At 46.5% G+C, this 14,750-nt stretch overlaps 1 protein-coding gene across 3 annotated transcripts in view; it reads left to right on the top strand.

Moving 5' to 3' along the window:
• Nucleotides 1-468: 468 nt before the first annotated feature.
• TIAM1 (TIAM Rac1 associated GEF 1) overlaps nucleotides 469-14,750 on the top strand; it is a 461,928-nt gene continuing 447,646 nt past the window's right edge. For all 3 annotated transcript variants that reach the window (XM_060403824.1, XM_042229680.1, XM_042229684.1), the window contains exon 1: nucleotides 469-583. The gene's annotated coding sequence lies outside the window, so the exon portion shown is untranslated. The remainder of the gene's footprint in view (nucleotides 584-14,750) is intronic.

Below are 14,750 nucleotides of genomic sequence, written 5' to 3' on the forward strand. Positions count from 1 at the left end.
CGGAGGCCTCTCGGCCCTCCCAGGGCTGCTTTGTTAGGGGCTTCCTCGCCGTTCCCTGGCCCCCTCCTTCGCGCCTCCGCTGGCCTTCCCCTTCCCTCCTCGGGTCGCTCCGCCGGAGCCTGGTGGGAAGGCAGCTACCGCGTGCGCGCGCGCGGGTGCGAGCATCTCGTCAAGCTGCGCGCGCGCGCGCGCGGAGGGGAGGCGATGCCGCCCGGGTACCCAGCGTGCGCCTGCTGGAGCGCTGGAGCCCAACTCCGAACGCCCCGCTCCTGTATCCGCCGCCTCTGATTGGCCGGCTGGAGGCGGAGCGATTGTCAGGCGGCCCAATCGGAGCCTGGTTTCCCACGGGCATCCCGTGGCCCCGCCCCCCGAAGCTGCCGGCCGAGGCACTGTAACGGCTCCCATTGGCGGACGGAGCAGGGGGGCCCGCTCCGAGCGCGGCTGGGCTCTCGCAGCGCCGCCGCCGTCGGGCGCGCAGCTCTGCAGCGCGGCGAACGCCTCGGCGCGCTCGCAGCCCCCCGGAGCCCGGCGGCACCGCATTGTCCCTGGCCCCGTGGCCGAGATCCGGGACGAGCGTCGGGGGGTGAGTACCGCGAGCCTGGGGAGGGAGAGCTGGCTGGCTGGCTGGCTGGAGCTAACCGGGAGGGAACGGCGATGAGGACGCCCGGAGCCCCTCTGCCCGTGACGGGCACGTCCTGACCCCAGTCTCCCCCCCGCACATTGGGGCTCCCGGCGGGTCCTACCTCCCCCTCGGATCGGGCTTTGCTCGTATTGTTTTCACGTTTCCCATACTCGGAGAGGGAGGTGGGGACTGGAGAGGGAAGCAAGGGAGACATCTATCGCTCGAGGGAGCAGTCCGGAGGGAGACGGGCAGTGGCGCCCAGGTGCCTGGCGCCGAATGGAAGTGACAGTATCCAGGCGTTGGCATTCGGTCTTCCCGGCAGCGGGAGGTCAGCGCTGACCTGCGGCAACGACGGCACTTTGTATGTGTCGGCTGATTTTTTTTTTTTAAATCAACTTCGGGGAGGGCGTGCGTGTGCTTGCGTGTGTCTCGTGTGTGTGTTTGCGTCCCTGACTCGTGCACCCCGCCAGGCCTGGGTTTTCCGCGACGCTGACTGGGCGCTCACCTTGGCGATCGCTGCTACGCTCGGGACCCGACTCGCGGGGCGGAGAGCCTGGGGGATCGGCATACAGGGCCGGGGACCCCCGGCGGACCCGGGAGCAGACATTTACAGCGGCCTTCTGCGCGCGCGCAGACAATGACGGATCCGGGCGCGGGATCCTGGGGTCTGTGCATCGGGTGCCAGCTCGGGATCGCGGTCCCGTCACGCTCCCCTGCGGGCCCGGTCGTTCGGATGCTGCTGCGCCGAGCGGCTCATCGCCCAGCTGGGGGACCCGCGTGGGGCCCCGCTTTTGTTTACAGACCTCGCTATTGGGCCAGAGTTGCGCGCAGCGCTCCCCCGGCCTCGGCGGCTGCCGCGCGCCCCCTCCGAGCTAGAAGTTGGTGCATGCTGTCCGGTGACGCCCCCTCCTCAGGCCTCCTGGGCGAGATGCTGCGGGGGAATAAACGCCAGACGGCGCCTTCATGCCCTGTCCCCGCTGCGCACGGCGCTCCCAGGCCCCCTTACACCAGAGGCCCTCTCAGTTTGGCCTCCGTCGGGGCGCTGATGGAGCCAAGCTCACCTCCCTTCCAGTAGCATCCTCTGGCTTCATCCCCGAGCCGGCCCAGGTTGATTCTGAGTCTCCCTCTTCCTGCATGTTGGCAAATCTTGAAGGACGCGCGAGCCCTTGGGGACGCTGGCCAATCGGTGCCCGTTTCAGTGGTACCCACGCGGCCCCGCGGAGCAGCTGTGGGGCATTCTTATGTCATAGCAGTCCGGATCGGGTTACCCACGCGTGCTGACTTGGCATCCACTTTGTTTGAGCTGGAGCAGAGATTGAGAGCCTGAGCACTGAGGTTAAAAAACAAAACAAAACAAAAAACCTGGCTTCCAGTGCCTGCTCAGCATCACCCACGAGCAGGGTGATCTGTTCCAGACCGAGCGTCTTTAGTCTCCTTGCGTCTCAGTTTCCAGGTCTGTAGAATGGGGATAATGAGTGTCCACGTTTGTGGGGTGAGGATTAAAGGACAGTATAAATCAACTGGCAGTTACGGCCACAGAGGAGACACTGGAAACATTGTCCCTGTTAGAGGGATTCTACTGCAGAGGACGGCCCCGCATCTCTCACCCTTGCTTCAGTTTTCCATTCTCCCAACTCCTATTTTATTTTTAAAAGCATGTAGGATTGCCGTTTTGAGCTTCAAACAGGGCTTATTCTACTTGACCTTAGATTTCACGCTACTTATCTAATCCCTTAGGGCTTTTTTTTTTTTTTTTTGCATTTCCATTAGGTGTTCTTTTAAAATTTTTTTCCATTAGCTTTTACTTGTTTCTTCTTCTTTCCTTCTTCCTTGAGGCTATGCTGAGACCCAGGCCTGTGTTTGGAGGAGGAAACCTTGACCAAGTGGGAAGTGTCTGCTGCTAAACCAATGGCCGCTGTGCAAAGTTTATAATACCCGGATGGAGGGAGGTTTGAACAAAGAGATACCTGGAGGCAGGGAGGAACACTTCCTGGTAGAAGTGAAATTTGAGCGGAGTCTTGTAGCAGAAGTTTGGTAAACGGCTAGTTTCTGGAGCATGCTCTTTTGTACCCTGCTGTAAAGAATTCTGCCAGTCAGGTTGTCTTGGAGGGGTAAACACCGAAGTTGCTAGGTAATTATCTTTGCATGGAAGAGAAATATACCTGCCTTAGGAGGAGGCTGTTGCCTGACTTGGGAATGTGGAAGAGGAGAACTGATTTCATTGAGTATCTGCAAAATGCTGTCAATGTGTTTTGACTTGTTTTTCCTCTGGTCCACCAGCTGAGCTCTGCTGATTTCCTCCAGGCAAAGAGACAAGCCGCTGTGTATGGGAAAAACAAAAACAAGGAAAAACCTGTCCATAATCAGATGAATGAATAGTTTGAAAAAAACAATCTCGGGTTTGGCTACAGAATAAGATAATGGAAAAAAAAAATGCTTCTGGTTTCAACACACTTTCGCCTGCTGGGGCAAATTATTGAGCTGGGTGCCATAACACCTCATTTGAATGTAGATCCCAGGGGCCATTACAAGCAAGCAAGCAAACAACAAACAAAAACTAAGGGGGAGAGGGACTTGCAGGTTGTCCAGTGGGGGCAGAAGCCCACATGGAATGTTCCTCACAACCTCTGCCCCCTGGACCTGCCTCCGTCACCCTAAGCAGATGTAGGAGTGTGGTATTATTGCTAGATGCCAAGGCATAAATGTTATAACCCATTTGAAATTCCACTTGCAGAAATGATTCTGACCCTTCTTGCACTTGTTCTGGGAATTCTCTGGCCCTTAGGGATGCATGAAGGCAGCTTTGCCCCCTGCTGCTGTCTGGGGATCAAATCAGTGGGGGGCCTAGACTTTAAAGGGAACACGTGGTTAGGAAATCTCGTTAGCTGACAATTCAACTTCACTCTCATGTGCATCCAAAGAGTTAGGACAAAGACTTCCTCTCCTGTCCCCTGCAGTTGTCTCTCCCTGCTCCCCACTCTTCCCAGTGCCCCCCACCCCAACCAGAAAGGAGTCTTGGTGCTGGCCTAAGCCCCCCTCCATCCCCCCGCAAATTCCTGCAGTTCTGTGGACAAGCAGATGGAACCTCAGGCCTTCTGGAGCGCTGGGGCAGGAATTTATCCCCTGAGCTTTGCTGAGCGCCAGCTAGCTGTGCCTGTTAGCCCCTCTCCCTTTTCCGCATTGCGAGGAGCTTGCTTACTGCCTATGAGACAGCACTTGAATAGATGGTGAAGTTCAAACCTGTGCTTTCCCAAATGAAGAAGCAGGTAAGAGCGCCCGGTGGGAATCCCATCCAATTCTTGCCGAGAAGTCAGTGATGGAGGGGAACGTCTGCCTGAGAGTACGCAAGGAACGAGGGTGAGCAGACAAGAGAGAGAATTTGGTTCCTGTGAGCAGTGTGCAGAGTCCTGTGGAATTCCTGAATCCCAACAGATTTGGGCTTGTGGTTGAGAAAGATCCTTGTTTTCACTCTGTCCAGTCGTTTGGACTCCTGTATCTTTTTTTAAAAATATTATTAAAAATTTAAAAAATTGGAGTATAATTGCTTTGCAATGTTTTTTTCTGCCCCATGACAACGTGAATGGGTCATAAATATAAATAAATCCCCTCTTTCTTGAGCCTCCCTCCCCTCTCCCATCCCCCCTCCCCTCTCCCATCCCTCATCTCCAGGTCATCACAGAGCACCACGCTGGCCTCCCTGTTTTTTACAGCAGCTTCCTATTAGTTATTTATTTTACACTTGATAGTGTATATATGTCAGTGTGGACTGCTGTATGTAAAACAGTGTTTCACTGGCTATGTGTGTGTATATGTGTGTGTATGTATTACATACACGCATATATACATACTCATTTTCTTCTCTAAATTTAGCAAATGGGTAGAATGGTTCTGAATTACGTCCTCCCTTTTTTCCCGCCTCCATATAGGATGAGAGAAAAACAGATTTGCAAGGTCCCCAGCATAAATCCTTCGGTTTTTCATGATTCATTCACATTTCATCTCTAAATATCTGGTTTTATGTAATTAGTAATTCCTATTAAAGTGTTTTTTCTGTCATCATTGTAGGCCAATCACTTTTAAAAAAACTTTTAAAAAAGTAAATAAAGGAGGCATTCAAAAAATAAAGCAGTACTCAGGCAGGAACAGAATTTTTGGAAAAGAAAACAATGCTCTAGTGTAAAAGGTACAAAATATTAGCAGGCGGGTTTTTCCCTTCCATCCCCTTCCCAACCTCCACACCCCTCCAGCACAAGACTTTTGCTGTTCCTATGGTCTCCAGGGAGCTCATTAAGCCATCCGTAAAGGCCTAGACTGTGGGTATACAGAGATTCCTCCCAGACTCGTGTGAGATTCTTCTAGGAGGCGTCGGAGCTCTTGCTAGGTAGAGAGAGATTCTTCCCTCATTGGGCTGAGGCTGAGTTTAGAGCCTGGCATTTGGCTGCAAGTGGGGCGTCAGTTCATTGAAATAGCAGCAAGAAAGGAGAAAAACAACACACAACCAGAACAAAACCCTGGCACAGTCTAAGAGCCAGTCAGTTGTGTACATCCGAAGGATGCTGAACAAAGAGTGATGATTCAGTGAGCAGCCCTGTGGGAGGAAAGGTGCTTTTAGTGGAGCACTTTCTGAATAGCCCAAGGCCCTCCGAGTCTTGGCGCCGTCACAGGGTTTCTTTCCATACAGAGATTTGGGTGTAGCAGTTCGGAGCCAAGCAGGAAGGTGCCACGTGTGTGCTGGCTCTGCCGTTTTGAAGGAGGAGAGATGAAAGGGAGGGGGGCATTGTCTTTGGTTAAAATACGAAACAACGCACGCCACCCCTGCCCCCGGCCCCGATTATATATTTCCAGCTTCTACAGCAGAATTTTATTACAGACTAAAGGATAAGTATATCGATGAATGAACAGATGAGTGAGGAGGTAAGTGATTGGGAGACTGTGGACCTGGGACCGAGTGTGGCTTGGGATGGGTGAGGAGTGGATGCGGAATTAGGTGAAGGAGATTCAGTTGCTTGTCCTTAAAAAGCCCAAACACTGTTCTCTGTGCCATGGGAGGAGGCAGGATATCCTGCCTTCTCAGTGGCTGCCCTTGTGTCGCCCGAGTACCCGCCTCCTGGGCCAGGAGGGGCTAACCTTTTAAACTCAGATTCATTCTGGTTCCTGCTCCTGGCTTCCTCTGCCATCTATGGCAGGGATGATGAGCTAGAAAAAGTCACCAGGTCGGCCCCAGAGGAGAGGAAGTCAAGGGGAGTCCTGAGTCTGGGAATCTTCCCTGTTGAGTTGTCAGGACCACAGAAATGGAGTGTGTGGGGGTTTTTTCTATCTGATGCTCGCTTTTCTTTTCTTTTTTAAAATATTTATTATTTATCTGCACTGGGTTTTAGTTGCAGCATGCGGATCTTCACTTGTGGTGCATGGGAATCTCAGTTGCCTGGTAGGGATCGAACTTGGGCAGCTTGCCTTGGGAGCACAGAGTCTCAGCCAGTGGTCCATCAGGGAAGTCCCCAGTGCTTGCTTTTCAGAAGAGGAGATGGGCCTGAGGTCTGCAGGTTGAGCCTGAAGGGCCTTTAACGGGGGCAGGGGCGGGGGGGAATCTGCCTTGCCCCCACTTCCCACCGCACCCCCAGAGGTCTTTGGGAGAGAGATTCCAGCCCAAAGCCTGACCAACTCAGGCTGTCTCTTGACAAGATCTCTCTTGACCCAGATGGCTCTCCTGTGGTGGGGAGGGAGCTCTTCGCATTCCGGGCACAAGATTTCAAGCTGGACCGTCTAGAGCAGTCAGGACCTCATTAGCTGGTTCCCACTTGCTTTTAGGACAGTGTTTGAGAAGGTGAGAACTGTGGGCTTAGTCTCATCATGACATTCAGATGTGCATTTCATTTTTGGACTTAACAGGAGTCTGACCCAACTACTGAGCTAATGTGTTAGTTTTTCTTTTTCTTTTTTTTTCTGGCTACCAGGAATGGCTTGTGGAATCTTAGTTCCCTGACCGGGGGTTGAACCTGGGTCCTCAGCAGTGACAGGGTGGTGTCCTAACCCCTGGGCCACCACGGGAGTCCCTGAAATGTACCTCCTGATCTTCTCACATACACAAGGTTATCCTTGGAGTGGGAACATGGGGGTCAAATTCTTGCTCGTGCTGTAGCCCGCTGGGATCTGATAACCACAGCGTCGCTTTCTATGCCTATAAGGCCCCTAGATTGCTTGGGTACCCTGGTCACTCTTGGTCATGCCTGGTCCCTGGCGTCATGGCTGATTCTGCCACCTGCCATTCTCAAAAGTGCCCCGGAGTGGCTGCCTGGAATCCAGAGTCCCAAGCGTCAAGAGTTGTCACCGTGAGTATATTTAAGTAACTGTGGATTGTACTTCCCAGATGGCAAATCCTGCTCTATTCTGGTGGCATCAGCCTCCATACTCACCTTTTGGTTTTTAAAATGCCTTCACTGCCATGTGTAAAACAGACAGCTAGCACAATGCAGGTGCTCTGTGATGACCTAGAGGGAGAGGGAGGTCCAAGAAGGAGGGAGATACAGCTGATTCATTTTAATGTATAGCAGAAACAAACGCAACATTGTAAAGCAACTATACTCCATTTAAAAAACTAAATAAGTGCCTTCAAGCTGCGCAGGGAGAATAATGCCCCACGTGCCTTCTCTCACCTAAGATGTCTTTGGATCCAGAAGTTGTTGAAAGTGAAGTTGCTCAGTCGTGTCTGACTCTTTGCAACCCCACGAACTGTAGCCTGCCAGGCTCTTCCATCCATGGGATTTTCCAGGCAAGAGTACTGGAGTGGTTCTCATTTCCTTCTTCAGGGGATCTTCCCAATGCAGGGATCGAACCCAGGGGTCCCGCAATTGCAGGCAGACTCTTACTGTTTGAATTATCGGGTAATCCAGAAGTTGTTAGGGCTTTTAAAATACTCTTGCTGTGGTGAAGCTTTGACCTAATCATGCTTCTTAACTGTCGCAGAGAGGGTAGGGACTCTGTGTGTGCTTCTTATTCTCTTGAGGGTCTAACATGTTACATTTCCAAATTAGCTAACTAAGGATGCAGTCTTTGGCTATAAAACTTGAGTCAGTTTCACTCACTGATGGTGATCAACCACAGTATCCTTCCTGATGCCAAGCACACTCCTTCTTTCACGTGGATTCTTCTGTTCAAGTAATGCCAGGTTCGATTTGTTTCTAAAAATGATGTGCAAAATGATAATCCCCTGTCGTATTAGCAACCTAGGGGAAAAGATGAGCTTGTTGTGAAAAACATGTTCTGTTTTGTTTTTTTCCCCACCCACTCCTGTACTCTCCAGAAATAAATCACTTTTGTTCATTTTTGTTTTCAGTTCCTCTACTGATTATATTGCTATATAATCTGCTTATGCCATTTTCATTTGACTGGCTGTTATGATAAAAGACAGTTTAGCTTACTTACTGTGTCTTATTTCCTTTCTTCTCTAGATTTTTGATGCTTATATTTATGGTTCGATCTTTCTGTTGCTTGTATAGACTAATTTAGTTCCATCAGCCAATGGCAGTGCCCTTTGCCTCCTTTCCCTTTGTGAAATGAGGATGTCAGTGTCCTGACCTGCCTTTCCTCTCAACTCCCCTTCCTGTTTTACCTCCAGCTTCTGTCAGATGTCAGGGTGGATAAGACAGTTCTGTAAGCATGATAAGGATGATGAAGTTTTCTGTGCTTTCTCTATTTTTTTTATTGATAACAGATTTATTAAGATATGATTTATTGGGTTGGCCAAAAAGGTCATTTGGGTTTTTCTGTAACATTTTATGGAAAAACCCAAACAAACTTTTGGGCCAGCCAATACGTACTTCCCTGGTGGCTCAGAGCTAAAGAACTCGCCTGCCAATGCAGGAGGTGTGTGTTTGATCCCTGGGTCGGGAAGATCCCCTTAGAGAAGGAAATGGTAACCTACTCCAGGATTCTTGCCTGGAGAATCCCATGGACAGGCTACAGCCCATGGGGTCGCGAAGAGTTGGACACGACTTAGCGATGGAACAACAATAATACATACCAAACAATTTGGTTCTTTAAAGTATGCAATCGAGTGGTTTTTGGTATACTTGCAGAACTGAGCAGACATCAATTTTTGAACATTTTCATTACCTCCAAAAGAAACCCATTCCTGTTACTACTTACCTCCCTTCCCCACCCATCCAGCCAGTCTCCAGGAACCACTGATGTATTTTCTGTCTCTATTTGTTGTTGTTGTTCAGTCGCTCAGTCATGTCTGGCTCTTTGTGACTCCATGGACTGCAACACGCCAGGCTTCCTTGTCCTTCACCATTTCCCAGAGTTTGCTCAAACTCTTGTCCATATAGTCGATGATGTCATCCAACCATTTCATCCTCTGTCGTTCCCATATCCTCTGGCTTCAGTCTTTCCCTGCATCAGGGTCTTTTCCAATGAGTCAGCTCTTCACATCAGGTGGCCAAAGTATTGGAGCTTCAGCTTCAACATCAGTCCTTCCAATGAATATTAAGGATTGATTGCCGTTAGGATGGACTGGTAGGATCTCTTTGCAGTCCAAGGGACTCTCAAGAGTATTTTCCAACACCACAGTTCAAAAACATCAGTTCTTTGGTGCTCAGCCTTCTTAATGGGCCAACTCTTACATCCACTCGTGACTACTGGAAAAACCATAGCTTTGACTATATGGACCTTTGTTGGCAAAGTAATGTCTCTGGTTTTTAATATGCTGTCTAGGTTGGTCATATCTTTTCTTCCAAGCAGCAAGCGTCTTTTAATTTCATGGCTACAGTCACCATCTGCAGTGATTTTTCAGCCCAAGAAAATAAAATCTGTCACTGTTTTCATTGTTTCCCCATCGATTAGCCATGAAGTGATGGGGCTGGATGTCATGATCTTAGTTTTCTGAATGTTGAGTTTTAAGTTAACTTTTTCACTCTCCTCTTTCACTTTCATTAAGAGGCTCTTTAGTTCTTCTTTGTTTTCTGCCATAAGGGTGGTGTCATCTGGCAGTCTTGATTACAGCTTGTGCTTTATCCAGCTTGGCATTTCACATGATGTACTCTGCATATAAGTTAAATAAGCAGAGTGACAATATACAGCCTTGATGTACTCCTTTCCTAATTTTGAACCAGTCCATTGTTCCATGTCTGGTTCTAACTGTTGCTTCTTGACCTGCATACAGATTTCTTAGGAGGCAGTTCAGGTGGTCTGCTCTTCCCGTCTCTTTAAGAATTTTCCAGTTTGTTGTGATCCACAAAGTCAAAGGCTTTGGCATAGTCAGTGAAGCAGAAGTAGATGTTCTGGAATTCTCTTGCTTTTTCTGTGCTCCAACGGATGTTGGCAATTTAATCTCTGGTTCCTCTACTTTTTCTAAATCCAACTTGAACATCTGGAAGTTCACAGTTCATGTACTGTTGAAGCCTGGCTTGGAGAATTTTGAGCATTACTTTCCTAGCATGTGAGATGAGCGCAATTGTGCGGTAGTTTGAGCATTCTTTGGCATTCCCTTTCTTTGGGACTGGAATGAAAACTGACCTTTTCCAGTCCTGTGGCCACTGCTGAGTTTTCCAAATATGTAGCATATTGAGTGCAGCACTTTCACAGCATCATCTTTGAGGATTTGAAATATCTCAGCTGGAATTCCATCACCTCCACTAGCTTTGTTCGTAGTGATGCTTTCTAAGGCCCACTTGACTTCACATTGCAGGATGTCTGGCTCTAGGTGAGTGACCACACCATCGTGGTTATTTGGGTCGTGAAGATCTGTTTAGTACAGTTCTCCTGTGGATTCTTGCCACCTCTTCTTAATATCTTCTGCTTCTGTTAGGTCCATACCGTTTCTGTCCTTTATTGTGCTCATCTCTATAGACTTGCTTACTCTGCACATTACGTATAAACAGGGTCGTGTAATGTATGGTCTTCTGTGATTGTCTTCTTTCAGTTAGCATATTGTTTTCAAGGGTCTTCCAGGTTGTGGCATGTCTGTACTTCATTCTGTTTTTTAAAAAATATTTATTTTTTTAATTTGGCCACACCAGATCTTAGCTGAAGCCCGTGAGATCTTAGTTGCGGCATGTGGGACTAGTTCCCTGACCAGAAATTGAACTTGGGCTCCTGCTGTGGGAGCCTGGAGTCTTAGCCCCTGGACTACCAGGACAGTCCCAGCATTTCCATCTTTTTTATTGATGAATAATGTTTCTTTGTATGGACGTATCACACTTTATTTACATCCATTCATCAGTTGATGGGCATTTGGGTTGTTTCTACCTCATAACTATTGTGCATAGTTACTGCTGTAAACATTAGTGTACAAATACTGATTGGAATTTGGTATATACCTAGGAGTGGTACATTCCTATCAGCAGTGAATGAATGAGAATTCTAATTTCTCCTATCCTTGCCAGCATTTATTATTAATTTTTCTGATTTTAGTCATCTTTGTGGGTGAGAGGAAATACCGCCTTTTGATTTTGATTTGTATTTCCCTGATACGTAAGAATGTTGAGCATTTTTTCAAGTGCTCATTGGTGAATTGTGTATTGGACAATTGAACATTGGAGAAATAGACATTGGAGAAATGTCTGTTTAGACCCTTTGCTCATTTTAAAATTTGGTTTCTGTCTCTTTATTAAATCATAAGGATTCTTTGCATAGTCTCGATAAAAGTACCTTATTAGATACATGATTTGTAAACATTGTCTTCATTCGGTGAGTCGTCATTTCACTCTTCTGACGGCATCTTTTACATATGGTTTGCTTTTGAAAAGCCGAAGGTCAGTAAAGATGTTTGCTTAGTTATGACTCTGACAGTAAGTCAGGTTTGTACTCCAGGTTGTATATTTTCTGTAGTTATACTGGAATGCCTTAACTGATAGACTGAGAAAAGAAATACTGGGAACACTTTAAATAATAAAAAAGAGCAATTTTTTCATTTACTTTTAAAACTGTGTGAATGACTCAGTTATTTATTTACCAAAGTTACAGAAGGGTATATTTTTGCAAAGTAATTTGAAGGGAGCTGTCTTGGGTGTCAACTTTTGGGTCATACATTTTTTTTGCTGGTTGAAATATTTATCACTGTATTATATTAGGTTCTTATATTAGTTAAGAACTGGGGCCAGTTTTGCCCACCGGGTGACTTTTGGAAATGTCTGGAGATATTTTAGGTTGTTCTACTGGAGAAGTATCTAGTATCTACCTAGCTGCTCAGACAGTAAAGAATCTGCCTGCAATGCAGGAGACATGGGTTCTATTCCTGGCTTGGGAAGATCCCCTGGAGAAGGAAATGGCAACCACTCTAGCACTCTTGCCTGGAGAACTCCCATGGACAGGGGAGCCTGGTGGGCTACAGTCCGTGGGGTCGCAAAGAACTGGACACGACTGAGCGACCAAGTGCAGCACTGGGGAAGTATTGAGCATCTACCTAGACACAAAGAGATATCTGGCATCTGGGTGGCACAAGCCAAGGACGTTGCTAACATCCTGCAACGCAGGGGTCAGTCCCTCAGACAAAGAATTTCTGGTCCATAGTCCATGGTGCTGAGGTTGAGTGACACTGCATTCAAAAGACACAAGTATTATTAGAGCCACACATTTAAGTTTCTTTACTTAGGATAGTTGCCTGTGTTGTTTAGGTATTTGCAAGTGAACTATCTTGAGACATCAGATTATTTTGGTTATTTAAAACATTTTGGTCATATTTTAGCGAAAATTAGATTTGAGTATCTTTCTTTTTTTTTTGGATAGAGAGTTTTAAGATATTGGATAACAATTTCAGGCATTTGGGGCTTCTCTGTGCTTAGGTTCATCTTTTTAATGACTTCCGGATGTTGCTAATGACTGTATCCTGAATTCTGCTGTGCTTCATGTTATGGGAGGAAAAATATTTGCAGGCTGATCATTATAATGTTACTCTTCGTAAGTAATTTATTGAGCATGAAAAAAATGTTCCAAGTGCAGTGCAAGATCTACTGTACAGTTTTATTATAGAAAAGTCTTATGAATGTTGGAATCATCTCACTTTGAAATCTTTATGATTAGAAATAATTTCAGTTCTACAATTATATCAATTGAACTTTAGCATTTCATTGTCATTTGAAAAATTACAGCCTCCCAACTATGGTTTTCGCTTAACCAAACAATTTAACAATTTTAAAGTAGATTTAAAAAATGCACCCAGTGGTTTTGTTTTTCCTTTTTTTTCTTTTCTTCACTTCCGTGACAGTTAATTGCTTTAATTTGGGGACTGAATGCCTGCAACTTTGGTCCTGTGACCTCTCACCAATTGTATCAAACCATTTAAATTACTTTAAAGAAAAGGTTTGTGGGCGCCTGCAGCATGATTTCAGCTCAAATAAGAAAGCACCCAAATGACCTCCTCTTTCTTGGAAGAAATGAGGTCAAAACCAGTTGGACTTCTTGATGTTGTTAGGTTAGTCTTAGGACCTCTGAATCTTTAGAAATCCAAGTGAACGAGCCTTTCTTGAAACTGAAACTAGTTAACAGAGCTTATGTGAGTGAGGAGGGCTAAAATGATTCCTTACATATAGCCTCTAAATTTTAATTTTAATTAATTTAATTTTAATGTTAATCTCTGCTTTCTTAGCCTGTGATACAGCAGTTCTGAATCCCATCTACGTCAGGATAAGTGAGTTTATGGGCCTGCTAGCAACCAGCAGTGTATACTGTCTATTATAGCATATGGACCCAGTCCCTCCGGCATTCCAAAGCCCAGCCATAGCTGAGATAGCCAAGGGTTACATGTACAGGCCTATACGTATAGGCCTTGAGGAGACTGGTACCAAGGCCATAAGATATAGTTCTTGGTTGCTGTGTTATGGTTGCTAGGAAACCCTAACTTGGGAAAAAAATGGAACTCTTGCAAAAAGATCTTAATGTACCTTAAACATTAAGGTTTCCATCTTGGAAAAGTTATTTGGTAGATTTTTCAACTGAAGAGCTTAATAAGGAGTCAAGTTGAATAGTTTAATGCCTTGAACATTATAACTAACTTAGGATGCTGTGAGAGTCATGTTTCTGAATTTCCTCTTTTTATTTGAATCAGATCTCTCCGACTTCTGCTGCTGCTGCTGCTAAGTCGCTTCAGTTGTGTCCGACTCTATGCGACCCTATAGACGGCAGCCCACCAGGCTTCCCCGTCCCTGGGATTCTCCAGGCAAGAACACTGGAGTGGGTTGCCATTTCCTTCTCCAATGCATGAAAGTAAAAAATGAAAGTGAAGTCTCTCAGTCGTGTCTGACTCTTAGTGACCCATGGACTGCAGCCCACCAGGCTCCTCTGTCCATGGGATTTTCCAGGCAAGAGTACTGGAGTGGGGTGCCATTGCCTTCTCCGCTCTGACCTCTAGCAGTGTTAAAATGGCTAATGGCCTTTGATTACGTGGCTCACTGTTGATTTTTCTCAGATGTTCTGTGGGGTTCTTTTCCCTCACATTTTCTTTATCTGGATGATTCTTCCCAAATAACCCATCCTTAATTTTTTTTCTTTAATTATAAAGTATTTCTCTTAATTACATCAGGTAAATATAGCCAAATAGCAACAATGAATGTCTTTTAGTGTTGAAGTTAGGGGGAATCTTATTTTCTTAGGCATAATTTTCTCAAACTGAAAGATTTTATAATCGTTAGGGGTTACTTGTATAATCAGAAAAATTATATTGATTAAATCCACATTCATCTTTGGGTAGGTGGTGACTAGTAGAAGCTTCATCTCCCAAGTTGTACTTTTTTGTAATCCACTTAAACATGGGGATTAAAGAGCAAAGTGCCCTCTGAAAAGTAAGAACTGCAGGACTGTGGATTCTGGCCTGGAATGAACAAAGATGAGAAAGCCCTCAGGGGGCAGCCAAGAAGTCCAGTGATTAAATGTCAATGGATGGATTAGCCCCATTGTTGACTGATCTTTTCAGGATGGGATTGAACCCAGACCTTCAATTATCAGAAAGTGGTTGACCTTCGAGGGTTGACTGCGTCCCTTTCTTTATACTCCTTTCCCCTTAGGCGGTGTTCTTACACCCACTTCCAGTCATGGCTGTGTCTCGTGATCTCAGTGTTTCTCTAGGATCACCTCCTAGTTCACGTACTATCCCATCTTCTCTGAAGGTCCTAGAATCTTGATTATTTCTAAGTCC

This window comes from Ovis aries, chromosome 1, assembly GCF_016772045.2.
Source record: "Ovis aries strain OAR_USU_Benz2616 breed Rambouillet chromosome 1, ARS-UI_Ramb_v3.0, whole genome shotgun sequence".
Classification (NCBI taxonomy): Eukaryota; Metazoa; Chordata; class Mammalia; order Artiodactyla; family Bovidae; genus Ovis; species Ovis aries.